At 42.7% G+C, this 19,668-nt stretch overlaps 1 protein-coding gene across 1 annotated transcript in view; it reads right to left on the bottom strand.

The window, feature by feature from the left end:
• Positions 1–19,668, bottom strand: part of LOC310951185 (plexin-A1-like) — a 264,511-nt gene that overhangs the window by 88,786 nt on the left and 156,057 nt on the right. The window lies entirely within an intron of this gene.

The following is a 19,668-nucleotide window of genomic DNA, read 5'->3' as shown; positions in this document are numbered from 1 at the left end:
GGAAGAACTGAGGAACGAGAGACAGGGAGGAGATCAAATCAATGCCAGCCAGCCTAGTGAAGCAGATTGTCAATTAGCGGGGCTGATAGTTAAAGTTTAAAGTATTCACAGATGGCGACAGACCACTAATGAACTGATTCAAGCCTCTAATAAAATGTAAAAGACGACTAAAGAAGCCCAAAAAGAAGAAGTGTGTGTGTGTGACTAGATACTCTAGATGGAGTATAGTCTGAAGTAGCAGTCTTTGTTAATGTTGGTGGGACTGGGCTCAAGCATCTGCTCCGATTGTAGCATTGAAATCCTGTCACACACACACACACACACACACACACACACACACACACACACACACACACACACACACACACACACACACACACACACACACACACACACACACACACACACACACACACACACACACACACACACACACACACACACACACACACACACACACACACACACACACACACATACACACACACAGTCCAGTTCACATCTGTGCCTCTCAAACATGCACACATATTCTTCTAAGGTCTGTTCCTTATTACCGATGCATCATAAAAAGTACAGCGTCACATTCCTCTGAGGAGCACGATAATATGCACCACACGCAGGAACACATACAAAGGCAGTCCCCACATCAGGCCTACATATGCAGTACAAAGACTCAATTGCGCAAACAGATAAAGGGAAAAGAGTGGGTTACAAACGCACGCACGCACGCACACACACACGCACACACACACACACACACACACACACACACACACACACACACACACACACACACACACACACACACACACACACACACACACACACACACACACACACACACACACACACACACACACACACACACACACACACACACACACACACACACACACACACACACACACACACACACACACACACAGGGGGGAGGGAGTGAACAAAAGATCTGGGAGCAAAGGATTGTGGGAGCTGTTTCATTAGAAGTGGTGACAGGTGTCAGAGCTGAGTCTACATCAGATAGTGCCACAGTTCTACACAATGAGACACAACAATATCGTTACCTTGGGGATTCCTTTAATCCCTCGCTTACGCTCCTCTTTCTCCTTTCTTCCTCTCACTCACACTTGATCTTTTTAACGCTCTCTTTATCTTTTCTCTCTCATTGACGCCTTGTTTTTCAACCTACGTATATTGTATCCAGTGATAACTGAGTGGCATCCTCTTTCCCGGGGAACAACTTTCTTCAGAATCATACTGCTCCATGCCAGGGTGCAACTGCTACAACGTCTACAGAAACGCCTTGTTAAGGTATAAATTTACTGCAGTGGAGAGTCAGGGATGAACGGAGATGCAGAGGACGGGAAGAGATAAACCACCGGATAAAAAAGGGTGAGGAGAGGTGAAGTGAGAAGGAAGGAGGGGAGGAGATGAGGTGAGGTCTTGGGAGCCATACACTCGTTTATTAAAGTGGGGGATGAGAGTCGATGAGGTCAAGTTCCCATCAGAACGAGGCTGGGGTGGAGCTCCGCAACACGGGAGTCATACACACTGCTTATATGTATCCAAACTATTTCCCGAATGAGCAATACACACACACACACGAGGTTATATCTTGATACCCAAAGTGCACATAATTTACACACAACCAAACGTATAAAGAACACACACAGACTGCTACACACACGTCGATCAGAAGCAAAATCTTGCCCTCTGGCTCTGTGCAGTAAGCTTGTGCAGAGTTAGGCCTATGGAATGTTTTACAGTAGCCTTGGGGCCAAACACACACACACACACACACACACACACACACACACACACACACACACACACACACACACACACACACACACACACACACACACACACACACACACACACACACACACACACACACACACACACACACACACACACACACACACACACACACACACACACACACACACACACACACACACACACACACACACACACACACACACACACACAGATCAAAGACCTAAGAAAAGAATTAGTTTATCTTCCATACTGCCATTGTAAAATCTCTAGGCTACATTATTTGGAACTGATAGACTCCCGATGTGTTTATGTATACGGTGGCCATGTGGGACAGAACACATGAAAAATGTATATTTTATGCATATAACTATGATTTTTGACTATGCAGTTTGATCACACTGCAGGGCTGGCTATGCTAGTATTCACACTGATGTCTTCAGTGCAGTGTTGTTGGGCATTTCTGTCCAACATGAGGTCTTTTCACAGCAGACTTGTTGACTTTTGAAGACCATTTCACATCTATAATTGTTCAAAATATGTCCCAGTATATTTCCTGTTACAGTGCAAGGAACAAGGGTCATGATGTCACTGGTGCCAAGTTGGTAGTACTCTACATGTATTTGGTTGTAATACATCATCCTTGTTATCAATAACTAACCAGCCATCAAACTGATAATGACATCTCATCTCATCTTCATCCGCTTATCCTGGGTCGGGTCGCGGGGGCAGCAGCTTTAGCAGGGGACCCCAAACTTCCCTTTCCCGGGCCACATTAACCAGCTCTAACTGGGGGATCCCAAGGTGTTCCCAGGCCAGTGTGGAGAACTAATCTCTCCACCTGGTCCTGGGTCTTTCCCGAGGCCTCCTCCCAGCTGGACGTGCCTGGAACACCTCCCAAGGGAAGCGCCCAGGGGGCATCCTAACTAGATGCCCGAACCACCTTAATAATATTCAGGTTAGCCAGCTCTGTCGATTACAAGATCTGCACCAGTTAAATACATATATGAAAAAGATCCATTAACAGTATTAGCTACAAGTCAAACTGGCCTGCACTTTGTAATGCATAGTGGAAATACTGGAAATACTCAACTTAAAACTCAAACAAAAGGAAACACTTCAACTCCGTTTCCTGCTGTGTTGCATTCAAGCAGTTGCTGCAGTTTCAGAGTTTGCCAGCTATTTTTACAACAGTTAGGGCCAATTCTTGGTTCTCATGTCCGCTTGGCCACGATGGTCTGCATGACGCTCATCTTGTCATCTGCCCAGTCTTGCTAGAGTACATGCTCACCCCCTGTACGGATGTTAGCATGCAGCCAAAAATATGGGACATGTGGACTCGTTAGGAGGTCACACCCACTGTTTTCTTTGTTTTGACTTTTTCTTGTTGTTCAGCCAAATGAAACAACCACAGGAGGTCGCAATCATGTGTGTGGGACGTGTGCGCATTCTCCTGTCTGCTTGCAAGTCTGTTGCTGTCTATGTGCGAGTATGATCAAGGCCTCAGTGGTTTTCAGAAAACGTACACACATCTTAAACAAAGAATTTTCAGACTGAACCGACTACACTGGACCACTGGTAGATTAGTAGTTAGCTGGTAGTTTAGCTGTAGAGTTCTACTTATTGCTGACTAGAGCACTGTCCCCAGCTGTGTACGGTACGCTATATTCCAGTTAAGAACTTACTGAATTACTGAGAAAGCCGCACCATGGCTGTGTCCTCAGTACTGCAGTTCACTCATTCGTCTCCTGTTAACTAAGTAGCAAAGCAGAACACGAACATTTCGGACACTTAATTGTCATCGTTTTTCATCATCACTGAAGAGTGAAGGGCCACACAATAGTAATTTCACATCTATAAAAACTGCATCGTGGCCATGAGTGCGCAACTACCTTTTTGCACACCTGCACTTTGATCACGGTCAGCACCTCTCTGACACTGGTCTGTGTGTGTGTGTGTGTGTGTGTGTGTGTGTGTGTGTGTGTGTGTAATGCATTGTAATGTTAGCAGAAAGTAGTATACATGCCACAGGCACTGCTTTATTTTGGTTCCGTTGTGCAATATGAGGTTGCTAAACTGCATACATTATCAAATCAAATTACATCGTCAGGGATGAATCTTCCAACTCAAATGAAAGAAACTGTTCAAATCAGCAAAGTGGTATTTATTGAACCTATAATAACAGTAACGTCTAAAGCAGATGCAACAACAAAGTCTTTTATTCATTACGGAAGTGCAGGGTTCGGTCTTTTCGGAGACTCACGGATATAGGATTATGGACAGTTGCCTAAGGGTGATGTCAATCTATAAACTGCTATATAATGGAAAACACAAGGTTTTAAATCATGTTCATTTCCTGTAACTCACAGATAAATATTCAATGAAGTGCTTTCTTATCCAGTCTAACCACACCTCTCAGTCGCTCCTTCATCTTACTGTCCTGCTCTCTCTTCACATCTAAAGCTCTCTCATCTGCTTTCCACCCGCTCTGCTGTTTATTTAACTGGGATGATGCCTGCAGCCCTGAACGGATGCTGGCTCGGACCCTCCTCTGCTTTTTCTTTTTCTTTTTCACGTTTCCTCTCCCCCATAGCCTCCTTTACTTTACCTCACGCCGTTCGCTCTTGGTTGGCTGCTGGTACATGATGTTAATGGGGAAGAGGGCTTTGAGCAAAACCAACAGAGGTGCGCCACATGATATGTGGATGCAGGAGTGTAATGATTATGAAGTTTAATTATCCCGACGCGTTGGCAACACTGTTTATTACGAAAGCACTAAAAGTTTACCTCCTACATAGGAGATACTATCTCTTACGTAGGAGATAGTATCTCGTGCTTACAAGATAAACATTAGGTTTTATGAGGCTGTTTTGAGGCAGAGAAAGCCTGATGCAAGATACAAAGGGAAATAAGAGTTCAGCAAAATGCAGCATAAACAAAATGTTTTACCCTATTGGTTAACTAAAAAATGACTGTAAAACATAATGGGACTGTGCATAGGTGCCGACTTGGGTTAACCAGTGCAGATATATGGTCTGATGGCATCATATTGTGAAGAGCCTGTGTTCCACATGGCTACTTAATAGTCACACCAATGGACTGTAAGTCTGCGCGTAATAAAGCTTAGTACAAATAATGTGTACTTAACTTGCTGTTTGTTGTTACATTTATTTTACATATTGCGTTTCTTGCATCATATACATATTGGGTAGGTTTACGCTGCTTGCAGGCATCATGATCACGTCATCCATTGATGTCATTATTAAGTAGCCATGTGGAACATACAGTCTCTTCACAATATGATGCCATCAGACCATATATCTGCACTGTTTAACCCCGGTCGGCACCTATGCACAGTCCCATTATGTTTTACAGACATTTATGGTTCACTAGTAAGGTATTTTACGTCAGGCACTTCATTCAGCACGGCTTTCTCGCCCTCAAAACAGCCCAATTAAGCATCAAAATGTAAATCCTATGTACGAGATAACCTTTGAGGCTTATTTTTTTTTTTTTGGCCAACAATGCCCAAGGTTTTTATTTTTACCTTGCCTCTCAGGGCATATACAGTTTATGACGGATGAAAGACTGAAAAACAGAATTGACTTAATTTTATTTCTAGCTCTGACACACCGTAAGTCATCATTTGCTTTCTTTCCCGCACTTCTAATTACTTTTTATCAGGATGGAGACATCCCATTTACAGTGATGTCAGAGATGAGGCGAGAGCCCCGATTGGCTGCTGGCCGTCGCCCATGAGGCCGCCTCACTGAGGCCCTGACAGACTCCGAGTATGATGGATGAGGGAGCCTGTGCGTGTTCGTCTATGTGTGCGAGTGTCACGGGGGTCACCGCGGTGCAGAGGGTCCCCACGGATTAGCGTTACAGTCCAATGAACCATTTCAGAGAGGAGGGGGCAAGACCTCATTGACCAGTCCTGTTACGCACACGTACACACACACACACACACAGAGGGGAAGAAAGAAAGAGAGAAAGAGAGAAAATGACCCAATATGATGACCGCATCTCCCAGGAGAGAAACAGGAAGAGTCATGTGTTGAGCAATGTCTCAGTTTTAGACGTTAATATAGTTATACCCTTGGAGAATAAACCTAACAGAAAGTAACACACACACCAGAGAATACTACAATAACGTGCAATGGGTCTTGCAGTTAAAGATAAAGTCTTGTATAGAACCATAGAAAAATAAAGACGTATTTAAACGTAGCGCTTTATCAACCTATACATTATGAACTCCAGCTATTTCTCCCATACACAGAACACATGCAATACAATTAGACACACTCCCTAGTGGCTGCCTATACACTCAATGGTCTAGATCTCTTCATGTGAAAGAACTAAAGAAGAAAGGTCAAACAAAGTCCACACACAAACTGATCCATTAGCAAGGAAGCTGGGTTGTGCTACGATACGCTTGTGAGCCTTGCTGCTGCAGAATAATAAAGTTTAATATGCGGATTGTGTACAGCTCACAGGCGGGTTTAGTATGTACATGAGTATGTGCACTGCTGTTCCTCCTTTTGTCAGCCATCTTGGTCCTCTTGGCCTTTTTCAGCCCTATGACCGAGGCTAGTTGAATAAGAGGCTCTCTTTCCCAGATACTGATTATATATTGGAGTACTTGAAACAGCTCTGAGGTGAATTGGTTATAATTTTTATGCGTCTTTGCCAGATAACATGTTTCAATCAAACATTGCTGTTTTCAAGGTGGTGCTTTTTCATTCGATTGGATATTGTGGCATCCAGCCATTCAAATGTCTCTTCGTGTTCTGTTATTTAAAACAAACCACAAACATAAAAATGCATCTCTTCCTGTGCACTGGAGCCTTTTTCTCAGAAATTGCGTACCAGGGACAAGCGTGTTCATGAACTGAATGAATCACTCTGTGTTTCACTTTAATGCGTTAGTGTTAAGCCTTCATAAAGCATACGATGGCTGGTGTTCAGCGGAGAAGAAGCAGCAAAGTACAACTAGCTTTTAAGGGACATATAAACATCACCAGGTAGCATTTAATATCATATTTTTGTTGCCAGATATCTCGACTCCAATATTTTTGGTTAACTTTTGGCAGTTTTGTTAAAACAAACCTTATTTTGCTTTGAAACCAAAGCCTAAAGTTTAGTGTAAAAGAGTTATAATACTTCTTTTACACTAAACTTTCCTTCTAACTAACTAAAAAAAAACAAAAAAAACTAACCCTATGATCCAGGATCAAAATCCAGGTTTGACAAACCGCCTGCCACCTCAAACAGGGAAAATGCAAATAAAAATAACACATTTTATGATACTATTTGAGCCAAGTTATAATTTCACCAACAACTCTGTAATAAGCAAGAGAAAAGATACCGTGCCTAGAAGGAAAAGACCTCCGCTCTGTGAACCACGATCCCACATCTCCATTATAATAGCATTGCCCTGTGTGGTATCTCTGATGACCAAGTGTGATTGTATGTCTATCTGGATGCTATCAGGTCTGGATGGTCAAAGAGGAGGATGTAGCCGATAAGCATCAGCTGGTGGATCGATAGGAGCCTCTGAAATACACAATCTGTTTGCGAGTGTGCGCAAGTGTGTGTATTTCTGAGGGTGACACCGAAGATACATGACAGATAACAAAAAGCTCTTCAGGATGGCTCCACTATACAAAGCTCTGTGTTCTCTTTTTCAGCCTGCAGGATCAAAATTTGATGAATTTTGTTTCATCTTGTGATACATTGGTCATATGGGAACCAAACACAGGCTTGCAACCCGTTTTAGACCGTGACCCAGTGCATAATAAGAGATTTCTGTGACCCACCTAAGAATCAGCCAACCTTTCAAGGTCATGTTAAAAGCCCACGATGAGTGTACTGACTTCCCCATCATCTGTATCTATGGATATGGGTTTATTTCCCCCATTCGCCTTGGGACAAAAGAAGGAGTTCCTTGGCCCCAAAGGTGGGTCAGAAAAGTGAAGCAATATGAAAACTTCAGCCAACTTCACAACAAAAGATATTGCAATATCTTCTAAGCAACTTCAATGGGGCCCAGAACTTGATGCTTGAAAGCAATCACTCCTCTTTGCGCAACCTGTTTCATGTGTAATTCTGGCTTCCTGACTCATCCCTAATGCTTCGTTTCAACAGGAAAACTTTTCATCTATTTTGCAGCAATGACCTGAGTTCCTCAGTCGTAGTCTCAGGTGGAAGGAGGGCAGGAACCCCATCGCACTAGACTAGAAGCTCTTCTGTTCAATAAAAGAAACTTTGAACTGTGTTAGAAGCCTTTTGAAGTGTCCACCCACTCTTCTCAGCCCTTTACCATGGGGGATATGGAGCGAGGCGGGTGATGTGGTGGAGATAAAACACAGAAAAAGTTCACACTGTTATGAGCTGAGATTTTAAAACTTAAATAAATGTATGAAGATAAACAAGGCCTTGACATTATTACGGCTTAATCAGAAGTCAAAGATAGTTAGCCAAGTTCACCTTCTTTTCAATAACTTGAGCAAACTTGGTTGTTTTATTATTATATCCCTCATCATTTTTAATCAAAGCGACTTCCTACCTTTTTCCTCACATATTGTCACCAACTCAAAGTAATTTACAGCACTACTCAACTTTATTAACAACAAAGCAAACCGAAGAACGCTAATGAAATCGGATATAGGACGTGTTATAACGGCATTCTATGAAATGGCTGCTTGTACCTTGCACTTTTTCGCACTTGAATAAAGAAGCCATCTATGTAAAAGTAGAGAAACCATCGCTAAACAGAGGAGGAGGCCTGAGACACCACTTATCTCCAATTTACAATGCTGCCCTTTCATCCCTTCCCAGGAGATTCAACAATCTAACCTCAAAGAACAACTGTTCACAAATGTCCTCCTGTGACTCCAACGACTGTCGTTCAGACTCAATAGAGCAACGACCTCCACTCTAACGACGGGCGTTGGCACTTGGAGCACAAAGGGTGTCAGTGACATCATCGGCCTTGTGAGAGGTTAAATACCTGGATCTCACACCAGCTAGTTGGACCAGTCCCAGTCTGGTCAGATGCGTACTTGAACTGACGAAGCCTCTTGGATGAGAGGTGAAACTTCTTTGACTGAAATTGCTTTGAGGATAACGATGACCTGGACGAATGAGAACATTCACATGCACTTGAATAAAGATTCAGGCACAAAACGGACTTGCATCAAGTGTAGAACATTTCTCTACCTGTATTATCAGAATCATGCACTCATGACTACAATGGGCTTTACCATCCGTACACCATACACCAAACACCCTATATCCTTAGACCTGCCAGATTATAAGTAGCCTGAATGACAGAGTCATATTGATTATGCTTTGAACTGGCTGAATTTGAGTGCCACCGAATGGCAAGAAAGGGTTCAGAGGTTTCTTGTTGTTCTTCTAACAACCTTTAAGACATGTTTGCTCTTATTTGGTGGATCTGTCACAGGTAAAACCAATATAACCACAGAGCTACTGTAGTTATCAAACCTAAAAACCTCAATTTGTCCTGACATTCTTCCATAGCACTGTGTTATCAAATCCAAATGCTTTATCAGGTCATATTGTTCTGATTCTCTGATAATTCTGGTTCCAGCCCTTACTGACAGCAGTTCATGAATCTCACCATCTCTCCAGTCAGACATTTTTGTTCCCATCTTTCGGTAAATCACCCTTGGATGTTTGCTTTCTTCCAGTTTTGTCCACCCACTTTCTTGCTGTGACTTCTCTGCACAATGGGCTGCTCTATTCACACATAGGTTCCATCACAGTTTACACAGATTTTATAATAGCTGACATGGGAAATATCCTTTGATGACAGATTCAACAGATCCGGACATTTGCATTCTCACATAGATCATTTCAGATTTGCAGTGCATGTGTTAAAAGGGGCAATACTGAAACTAGTCAAAATACAAATCCACACAAGGTCCAGTCTTATTCATCTCTGATTTAAATATAAAAAAGAAGACAATGTTTATCAACACTACAGTGCTTCAGCAACCTCCACATCATGGAGCACATCGTATGCCAGTATACATGTACTTGAACCTTCAATTTCAGGGACGGAATAAGATACAAGACTAGCAACAGACCTATATCATAATTTATGTTAAAGGGGTATTACAGTGATGTATTGCCCTTCAATAAAGTTGGGGGACTCAACTGGGATCAGTAGAGGTAGAGAGAGAGGTACTGCCATAACAGTAGAGTCAATATTCTCAAAACAACTCAACAGTCTTTAATAGACATTTATAGACCAGGCTGAGAAGTAGGCTGCCCATTGCCCATGACAGGTGCATTGAACTCTGAATATCTGTGAAGTAATATTGGTGGAGGGCCCCTTTAAAAGGATAAAAAGGAGAACTGTGCAATGTAATCAAGCACCACAACCTTTCCCCTACAAATATGGTCTTTAATGAATGCACTTTAAGAATAAAATCAAATACCGTCCTTTGCCTCGGATGATATAGCCTATTAGCAGAGAACAATGGACTGGAGAGCATTGATACTGTAGTTAATTCCCCCGTCCATCTGCCTCAGTGCACCATTCAACAGTTTGGTGGGTATTAAATGTATCCACTGAGGCAGTGAGCGCCATCAAAACTCTTTCAAAACTAATTTCTCACATATGATTACGCGTGTGCCTTCGCAGGAACAGTGGAGTGAGGTTGATTAAGCCCTAGGAGTGAGGGAGAAGTGGGGTCAGATGAGAAACAGCACAAGAGAGTGTCGTTTGGATTGAAAAACACTTGAGCGATACAAGACATCGTTGACTGTTCTCTCTTAATATTTTCATACATCCGTCAGGAACAATTCATTACACAAAAATAGTCAATTTGTCCTGATGTATCTATGTAGCAAAGTGGGAAGCCAGGGAACAAGGCAATGAACAAGGATGTGAATGAAAAGTGACTCATAATCCTCTGTGGCTTTATCAACAGTGACAATTGAATATTTCCTGTTTATGTTCTGCAGAGAACTCATATGTTTAATAGTAAGACAAACACACGGTGCAATTAAATGGCTCTCTGCGGCTCAGCTTCCAGGAAAGGAGAAAGTAGGGCAGATAGCATTAACTAAAAGACATGGAATAATTAAGTAGAAGATGAGGAGATACGGACACGGGTGGTGTCACGACCCTCAGGTATTCTTTCATCTCCTGGTTAAAGCATCTCTTGCATCCCCCCTCCCATTCCTCCAGCCTTCATCGACCCACTCGCTCTTCCTCTGCTTCTGTTCAGTCTTCTGTTAATAAGCCTGTGAATATTCTCACTTGTCCAGGTCATCGTTATCCTCAAAGCAATTTCAGTCAAAAGCAACTGGACTTGGTTATTTTTGTCTAGGAAAACGTTTCACCTCTCATCCAAGAGGCTCCATCAGTTCATGTACGCATCTGACCAGGCTGGGACTGGACCAGGACCAGGACCAGGACCAGGCTGGGACTGGGACATAAGAGTGGGAGGGAGCTGTTAATGTAGCTCCCTCCCACTCTTATGTCTCTGTCTGATCATTCATTATTACCACTTTACCAGCCTGGTTCTTTCTACCTTTCTGGTAGCCCTTTCTATGAAGGCAACATCTATAGTCCATTATGACGGCATTCATAGTGAATTATAATGCATTCATAAGGCTTCATGACAACATTCGTAAATACACAAAATGCATTCTGATATACCATATCAACAGTCATAAAACATTATAGTGTAGATTTGACTTATAATGATTTATAAGTAGTATCAGTATTGGTAGTAGACAAAGGTGCCCTTACGGATGCTCTTGGAGTTATAGAAGAAGAAGAATTTCTTTATTCGTCCCCCAATGGGGAAATTCAATTTTCACTCTATTTTTTCATTTTACACGCAGGCCCGAAATACACACACATGCGCACACAGGACCAATATACATGCAACTAATTGAGAGATGTTAGAGCGAGGGGGCTGCCAGTGACCGGCGCCCCAAGCAGTTGGGAGTTCGGTGCCTTGCTCAACAGCACCTCGGCAGTGCCCAGAAGATGAACCGGCACCTCTCCAGCCACCAGTCCACGCTCCATTCATGGTCCACACAGGGACTCGGACCAGCAACCCTCCCAGCCAAGTCACCTATGGACTGAGCTACTAGTCGCCCCAACTACATGGGGTTTATAATACATTATGAAAACCTATACTCACCTATGCGCACCTCAACAATCAGCCGTAGTGAGGACTCACAGTATGCTTTAATAGTCCATGCAGTATCATACCTTATCATTGTATGTGTTAAGTTGAGTAAAGTGCATATTGGTGCATTTACTGAATAATAATGCACGCTTCATCTTGACATTTCATTGTTGGTGGTAATTAAAGTGCCGTGCATTTGCATGCATTTAAAATAATGTATGCTGCATCATAAGTGATTATTATGTAACAATGACACAGATAAACCAGGACGCAGGAACGGAACCGTAACTTATAAAACCTACATGATATGTACAAAGTAAAACAAGACAAAACACATTTTATTAAGCTTTATTCTCACGATGGGATTAAAACAGTGAGTTTGAAAATTTTACGTGTAATTTTCTGCATTGTTTATCAACATTTTGGCATCTTTTATGCTGATCACTTATGATGCAGCATCGATTCTTTTAAATGTCCGACCACCGGCAATGAAACTTCAAGATAAAGCATGCGTTACTATAGATGCATCAATATGTACTTTATTTTACATAACACGTACAATAAAATATAAAACTGCATGGACTACTATATCACACTGTGAGTCCTTACTACAGCTGATTGTAAAGGTGTGTAGGTGAGCATAATGTATTATAAACCCCATCAAATGACATCATTTATAACTAGTCGGGAGCATCCATAAGACACTTGAACTTATACATCATTATAGGTTACATTTATGTTTTGTGACTGTTGATTTACCGTATGTGGTGCATCAGAAAGCATCATATGTGTTTATGAATGTAGTCATGAGGCATTATAAATGCATTATAATACACTATGAATACCCATATGCACTATAGATGTAGTCTTCCTTTATCTCATTCCTCCTGTATCACATCCCCGCATCTGCTAATGTCTCTACTTTCCTACTTTTTAAAAAAACATTTTCCCCAAGCCTTAGTTAAGCATGCCAACTGAACCCCATGTGCAATCAATCCTAATTTCATAAGGCTTGTTGACAAATTGGCCTTGAGTAATTTGGACACATGCACAGTCCAATCTGCCATCTCTTTGGAATTATGAGACAATTAAAATGAGCTCCCTGACATAAACTTAATTAGAGGCATCTTATCGTGACCTGTGACCTTCCTCTGGAGTGAGAAAACACTTAATAATACATCAAGCCAGGGTCTTGTGATAGCGCTTCTATTTATATTCCATTTATTAAATTCAAGCCTCAGGGATATTCTAACACAACCTTCAGAGGCATTTTCAGAGGTAGGGTCAGTGTATTCAATTCAAATGCCTTTAATTAACCCTGTGTTGTTAACTGTGAAACTGAAGGGGTTGGATGTGACACTCTAAGTGTTAACATTTGGGAAACCTGCATGAAAGAAAGTGAACACTTTTTTTGCAGGTGGCTAATTTCTAAATATTTTTATGTGCAGTGTGCACATAGTTTCATAAATGAGGCCCCTGGTTGTTTTTAGCAAGCTTGCTTCTTCTCTAACAACTAGGCCACTGCCACACTCCTCCCCTTATGTTTCATAGTGGATGCTCCACCTTTCGCTTCTCATCTCATCTGTCTCTCCCCATTAAACACGCCAACGATCAGAGAGGCATCTGGAGATGCATCTTTAAGTTTTAATACACTTTGAATAATTAACACACACACACACACACACACACACACACACACACACACACACACACACACACACACACACACACACACACACACACACACACACACACACACACACACACACACACACACACACACACACACACACACACACACACACACACACACACACACACACACACACAGAGACGCACACGCACACACACACACACACACACACGGGCACACACACACACGGGCACACACACACACACACACACACACACACAGCTGAGTCTGATCAGTGGCAGGCAGGCAGCTCCCCCAGCCAGAGAGACCCAGAGGGAGAAGGGAAGCCTGCTCTGTGCCAGCCCCAGCCCCAGAGCCTCTGAGCTGGGCAACTCAGAACTGTGTACCAGCCTGTGCTCCAGCAACAATGGAGAGACAGATGTAACTCTGACACCCTTAGCTGAGAGACAAAAAGAGAGCATGTCTGGCTCCGGATAATTGACTTGTTGAAGGAGTGAGGGAATGGGTGAACAAGAGGAAAGCTCATTGGGTTAGCGGTTAAAAAACGACTGGTGACGTTCAAGGCATGCTTTGAGCAGTGATACCATGCGGGTACATTATTTGTGTAGAAAGGTTGGCTTGGTGTGTGTGTGTGTTTGTTTGCATGAAAACATGCATTCCTGCATGCCTGTGTCAGCGCTTTCTGCAACCGCAAGGTGACATGACAGAAAGATATGACCACTGTATGTAACAAACTCACTCATCATGATGATTCATTCCCTAATTAGCAGCGTGGAGGCTAACACTGATCCACATATCTATATTCACCTTCTGTTCATCTGGAGCCTAACACAGCCCGCTAATGATTATCAATGAGGCAAGGCTACGAAGCCAGTGGTTCTCCGGTGCAGCAGCAATGCATCATGGACCTACAGTTTTTCACTTGAGTGTAAGGAGGTCAGGCTTCTAGGCAGAGGGAGTAAGTGGAAAGAAGGAGAAAGGGGAGAAGCATGAGATAAGGGATGAATGAAGATGGGGGGGGGGGGGGGGGGGCAAAGAGATAGGAAGGAAGCGAGGAGGTAAGAAATGCAGGACGGAAGCAGGGGAAAAGAAAGAAATATGAAGGAGGGAGGAAAGAAAGAAGATCACACTACACTGAGACAGAACTGGGAGTTGCAGTTTCACATGTTGAAAAGGTCAGTGCCTTTATAGTTGAATAAACTATTTCAGAACGGCTGATGCAGAACAAGCACTGGCTCATCATGAGCACTTCTTTTGACGGATTCAGATGACTTCACTCAGTCTAAATGCATGCATCCGACCTAAACAAATACCCCCTGGAAGCTACACTTTCCTAAAGCATGAATAAATAAATAAATAACTGGCCAAAAACCAACACTATCCAAGAACTTAATAGTCGTTGTGCGAATGCTGAAAGCTAGGCACAAAGCACGGGTGTGGAGGTCAATTGGGATCTTGGATGGAAGACCATAATCGCACCCTCATTGTTTTTACCTAGCAAAAACTTTGGTATCAGACGAATGAATCTAGAGCAAAAGGGTAAAGAGTAAAAAGTAGAAATACATCATTCATGTTCCAAAGTAATCCATCAGTTATGTGTGCTTTCACGAATTTGACTTGTGGGTGGGTTGCTGGATGAAACGCCATTGTTTTGTGGCAAAAAAGTGTGCCAGACAATGCTGTGTTTGGTTTGCCGAGTCCACTGTGCAAACTCAGTAGTCTCTGTGGAATGAATGAGGGGGCTGTGTTTCTTTCCCGCACGCTTGCTATGCCTCCCTCGACTCGATTGCTCCAGAACACTTACATTGAGTGTATGACGGAGATTTATATGGCTGTGCTTCCTGCGAGCATGAGTTCAAAGTTACTGATACAACTTTGAAAAAAAAGACTTTGTAACTACAAAACATACGTCATTTATTTGGTTTTGATGCCCTTCTTCAAAATGTGCGCATACGTGTTTGTTCCTCATGGTTACTTTCAATAATATGTAATGCAATGCAATGCTAGGATATCATCAATAACAAACCAATAAGCCTAACATTGAACTCTGAGTAGACTTACAGCTAGTGAGTAAGTTCAATCAACTCTGAGCAGGTTGAACCGAAACAACAAGAGTCACCATGGCAACAGGTAAATTAAAGGCCACGCCTCCATTTGAATCCAGTACATGTAGAGATAGTAATGCATGTACGGGCTAGATCAACAACATGGAGACATTGTAAGCTCACAATCTGTCAGTAATAAAACAAAAATCTGTGGGGCGGCAGTAGCTCAGTCTATAGGTGACTTGGCTGGGAACCAGAGGGTTGCTGGTTTGAGTCCCTGTGTGGACCATGAATTGATCGCGGACTGGTGGCTGGAGAGGTGCCAGTTCATCTCCTGGGCACTGCCGAGGAGCTGTTGAGCAAGGCACCGAACCCCGAACTGCTCGGAGCGCCAGGTCCCTGGCAGCCCCCTCGCTCTAACATCTCTCCATTAGTTGCATGTATAGGTCCTGTCTGTGCATGTGTGTGTGTATTTCGGGCCTGTGTGTGCGTAACATGAAAAATAATAATAGAGTGAAAATTGAATTTCCTCATTGCGGGACAAATAAAGGAATTCTTCTTCTAATAATGTTTGATGATTGCATTTGAAAATGCATCAAGGTTAAAATACAGTATATTACAATGTCAGACATCCATTTGGACCCTGCCTCAACAGCAATCAGTGGCTTTATTTCAGCTGCTTTAACAAATGCAGTCAATTGAAACACAGTTACGGAAATGCTGTTAAAGCACGTTAGGACAGCCTATTAAAAAACGACATTCTGCAGCTGCATCACCATCCTGCTCCCTCAGAAATGTTAACATATAATCTCCAATATTATAGGAATTATGTTCCATCAATGTGACCGATCACATCGTGAGTAAGAGATAATTAGAATGACACATTATGTGCAATAAGCGTTTTAATGAAACGGCTCTAAGGAACTGACAACTGTCTGCAAATAATCACAGTATTATATAAAAAAAGGGACATGCAGAGGTTTTACTCTGAGTTGTATTGAATATTTAAATATATGAGGGCAAAAACAGCTATTCAATGAAATGACTGACGGTGCATTAAAGCGGTAACTTTAGAGAGTCCGGAGAAATAAACTAAGGATTTTCATTCTGACATACAGTAAACCTCTGCTAATTAATGCTCTGCAGTACTTGCTTCCATACTGACTGGAGCGATGAGGAAATGAAACAGTGTGTCTGGATTTTTAGGAAAGGTGGTGACTGGATAGGTTCACAGAGGCAGACCTACATTTTAATTTAAGTCTCTATCTGGAACCCCAAATCCCGAATGTTCTTCGTTTAGGGCAGGGGTGTCAAAATCTGGCCTGCAGTATAATTACATTTGGCCTGCAAGATCATATCAAGGTTCTATGAGAGCTGGCCTCGTGAGTATAAAGCACATACACGTTTACTTTTCTGTTGACAAACATGAGCATCCATGCTACCAGTCTCTGCAGACAAACTTAATCCACCCCTCCCCAAAAACGACCCAAAGAAAGATGGAGAACAGGATCCTTCAGCAGCGGTGGGAGGCAGATGATCTGTTTCTGAAGGTAAAGGGCTGTTTGTCTCGTCTGCAGAGCCACCGTGGCTGTAACCAAAGAATCAAACAGAAGAAACACCACGACAAGAACAAGGACCTGCACTGAAAAGGTTAAACGTTACACATCTGGAGAGAAGGGGAAACATGCACATTTGCAGTAAATATTGAGTTTAGTCCGCAACTTTGTCCCAGTTTTTAAATTTGGCCCACTGTGAATTGAAGTTTGACACCGCTGGTTTAGGGCGAACAGACTTAGAGTTTTAATCCTTTCTGAAACAAGGCCCAGAGACTGTTGTTGCACGGAGATGTGGCGTTTTACACCCACAACCAAAAAAAGGCACTTCCTGTCAAAGCTGGGGCTGTTACTTGGCAGCCATTTTGTCTCTGCTGTCAGTCGTGTACTGCATCAATTAATTTGCGGAACATAAAAAATCCTGCGTGAAAAGCGACACCATGCAAAATGAACTTACTTAATTAACAAGGGAGCAATTGCAATCAGTGAACAAGTAAGGAGGCAGGCTGGTAGACAGGAAAATAAATGCAAACAAACCTCTTTTTCTATTACTTTTTCTTTTGGTTCTTATTATTATCTTATTTTTTCCTATTTCCTTGAATCTGAATGAAGTCATTTGAAGCAACCCCCGGGCTCGGCGTCGGGCCCGGCCGGCTCTACCAGCTCAATGCCGGGATTCATTGAAGCAGAGCAAATTTGTTTGTCTCTGTTTGTTGGTCCTGGTGTTCGTTTCTCTCATTGTTCGTGTTTATACACATTTCTGTTCATGGCCTTCTCAAGTGTTTCTCTGACTCTGGCAATTTTCTGCCTGGTCGCCCCTAATGTGCCTCTCTGTTTATCTGCTGTCACAACACAGCTGACTTATATATATTTACATATCCAGGAAATGACATCAGAGAATTACATTAGTGGTCTGTGATCTGTTTGCACACAGGATGAGGAAAAAGTGTATTTTTTGTGATGTACCTGTGGCATAGATTCACAGACTTTTATCAGATATGAAGTGAAGTCAGCCTCAAGAAATATGACAAATACCTTTGGGAAGATAACCAGTGTAGTGTGAATTCAATCACTTTAGCAACCTACTGCTAATGACACAGGGGGAAACTTTTCCCGGCAGCGGAGATGGGCAATATTGCTTTCAGCAGGGGCTACGAACTGGCAAACTGGAACAAAACCAAGGCTAGATGAGATAAATGTGTGACGACAAAGCTACTATTGCATATGCATTGCTTTAAAATGCTACCTATTCAGAATGAGAGAGAGAGAGAGAGAGAGAGAGAGAGAGAGAGAGAGAGAGAGAGAGAATTAGGATTGACCACAACAAATGCACCCATCCATTACACGCGCCGAGAGCTGTCTCTTCACCCTCTGCTCTGTTAATAACGATAATCTATGGAAGGATGTGATGATGGCGCTGCTACAGTATGTGTGTATGTGTGTGTGTGTGTGTGTGTGTGTGTGTGTGTGTGTGTGTGTGTGTGTGTGTGTGTGTGTGTGTTTGTCAAAATTCAGCAAAACCCTCCTGACATTCAAAGTGTCTCGGTAACCATGGTAACGGCTGCACCAAAAAGACGGAGTACATCTGAAGAAGAAAAAAATGTTGTGATTCTGGGAACAAGACGAGGATGGATGTCAGCCTGGCGTGTTTACAGGACACGTGATGACAGGATGTGTGGAGTCATGTCTTATCCCCCTTTCTCCCTCTCGACACACACGCACAAGCACACACACACAAGCGCAGCAATTTTTTTCTGCAAAGAAAGATTAAGCCAGTAAAAGAATGAGAGAGAAGTTAGAAGCGAGAACAGTCAACAAAAGGTTGAGTAGAGGACAAAGAGGGACAGCTTGAAATTGTGTCCAACACACAAAATGTTACTCTGATTGGACAGACACAGGATTTGATATCTGACAGCACAGGTGAGAACAGAGGAACCAGAGAAAATAAAAGGAGTAGAATACCTCAAACAGCCATCTTTTGCTTTGTTTATCACTAAAAGTGGTTTTAAACTTCTCCTGGAAATAAAGACAAATCTGAAATGAAAGTGGTCGGGTGATAAGTGCGACTTTCAAAGACGCAAAAAGTTCACTCGTGTTTGTCGGTGTATGTTGTGTTTGTGTGTGAGACAGTGAGACGGAGACATGGGGGGACTGTGAAAGGGAGTCGGCTCATGGATGGATGAGGGGATGGGAGGCTTTTCATGCAAATATATCATTTGGGATGGTAGCGTGCACTGCCATTTGCATACTCATTCACCCCGACTTGTTTATAAGTGAATAAATCCAACGCTGCTTGGAGTACAACAGCTGCTGCTGGGCCACTCACAGCAGCACTCATTCATACACACGCATACACACACACTCAAATGGTGAACAGGTCCCAGCTGCACTCTTGGAATTACTATTACTATGCCATATGTGTTTGTGTGTGTGTGCTGCCTGTGCACATGCATTAATAT

This window comes from Echiichthys vipera (genome assembly GCF_963691815.1).
Source record: "Echiichthys vipera genome assembly, chromosome: 9".
In the NCBI taxonomy this organism is placed as follows: Eukaryota; Metazoa; Chordata; class Actinopteri; order Perciformes; family Trachinidae; genus Echiichthys; species Echiichthys vipera.
The sequence above is the reverse complement of the archived record's forward strand: the minus strand, read 5'-3'. Positions and strand labels throughout refer to the sequence as shown.